The sequence below is a fragment of the Carlito syrichta genome, unplaced genomic scaffold (genome assembly GCF_000164805.1).
Source record: "Carlito syrichta isolate Samal-C Ts95f unplaced genomic scaffold, Tarsius_syrichta-2.0.1 Scaffold315397, whole genome shotgun sequence".
NCBI lineage: Eukaryota > Metazoa > Chordata > Mammalia > Primates > Tarsiidae > Carlito > Carlito syrichta.
In genome coordinates this window covers 136,374-138,017 of record NW_007259493.1, presented here as the reverse complement: position 1 = coordinate 138,017, position 1,644 = coordinate 136,374, and the positions used below count along the sequence as shown (strand labels likewise).

Here is a 1,644-nt window from a genome sequence, read left to right as displayed (position 1 = left end):
GCCCAGGGGTTTGAGACCAGCCTGGGAAATTTGGTGAGACCTTGTCTCTACAATTTTTTTTTTTAAATTAGCCGGGCTTGGTGGTGCGCACCTGTAGTTCCAGCTACCTGGAAGACTGAGGCAGAAGGATCACCTGGATCATCTGAACCCAGCAGGTCGAGGCTGTGGTGGCCATGAAAGTACACTCCAGCCTGGGTGACAGAGTGAGACAACAACTCAAAAAAAAAAAAAGTGAAAGCAGAGGCCAAGCACGGTAGCCCAGGCCTGTAATTCCAGCACTTTAGGAGGCCAAGGTTTGCCAAGGATTGCTTGAGCACAGGAGTTTGAGACCAGTCTGGGAAACATAGTGAGACCTTGTTCCTACAAAAAGTAAATTTTTTTTAAATGAGAGCAGAGAGGCCAGGCTCGGTGGCTCAGCCTGTAATCCCAGCACTTTGGGAGGCCAGGGCAAGTGGGTTGCCTGTGCCCCCGGGTTCACAACCAGCCCAGGCAACTTGGCGAGACCTCGTCTCTAAAAATAAAAATAAATAAATAAATGAGGGCAGAGATTAGTGGGCACAAATATATAGTTTTATAGAAAAAATAATACCTAGTGTTTGATAGATTGGTAAAGTGACTGTAGTTTAGAATAATCTACTGTACATTTCAAAATAGCTAGAAGAGAGTAATTCAACTTTTCTAGCATAAAGAAAAGACAAATATTTAAGATAATGAATATCCCAATTACACTGATTTGATCTTTTCAAATTATATGAATATAAATTTTCACATGTACCCCAAAAAATATGTGCATCTATTCATCAATTAAAATGTTTTTTTAATTAAACTAATTATTAACCAAAAAATGAGGGCAGAGAGAGAGACAGAGAATAACAGACAGAAGGAGAGGGAATGTCTGGGATTAGTTACATAAAGATGGAAACAGAGGTATTGATGACAATGAGGAGGAAAATGCTGATGATGTCAAAGCCTACATTTTCTTTTCTTTTTTTTTTCAGACAAACGGTTTCATATTTATTACTGAGCCAGCCCACTAGTGCAGAGCACATAAACAAAAAAATCTCATCCCAATTAAACATGTCTGACTTCTTGACTGTGGAGATCTTCAGCTTGATAATAGCAAGATGACGGTGACCATGATTCAACATAAACATGTGTGCCACCTCATGTGCAATTCCTTATACCCCCAGCTTGGTTCTTCTCCAATGTCTTCTCTTGGAGTTGTACCAGATTTTATTACCAGTTTTCATCCAAATCCACCGGGGAATGGGACGATTTTGCTTCTGTTTCTTGGCCAGGAATTGCTTGATCCTGAAAGTCTTGTGAGAAGACATGGCGAGCAATGGAGTCCACTGCACACACCACGATTTTTCTTTTTTTTTAAGAAAGAAAAGTTTATTTAAAAATAAATTAGAAGCCGGGCTCAGTGACTCAGCCTGTAATCCCGTGCCTTGGGAGGCTGAGGTATGTGAATTGCCTGAACCTGCGGGTTCAAGAACCACCTGGACAACTTGGTGAGACTTCATCTCTACAATAAATCAAAAAATGAGCCGGGCGTGGTAGCACGCGCCTGGTAGCACGCGCCTGTAGTTCCTGCTACTTGGAAGGCTGAGAGGAAGGATCACCAAAGCCCAGCAGGTCGAG

General features: G+C 42.0%; 1 pseudogene across 1 annotated transcript; it reads right to left on the bottom strand.

The window, feature by feature from the left end:
• Nucleotides 1–1,093: 1,093 nt before the first annotated feature.
• On the bottom strand, nt 1,094–1,368 carry LOC110594441 (annotated as a pseudogene). Its single transcript, XR_002481255.1, has one exon. The product of XR_002481255.1 is annotated as a 60S ribosomal protein L39 pseudogene (transcript).
• Nucleotides 1,369–1,644: the final 276 nt, after the last annotated feature.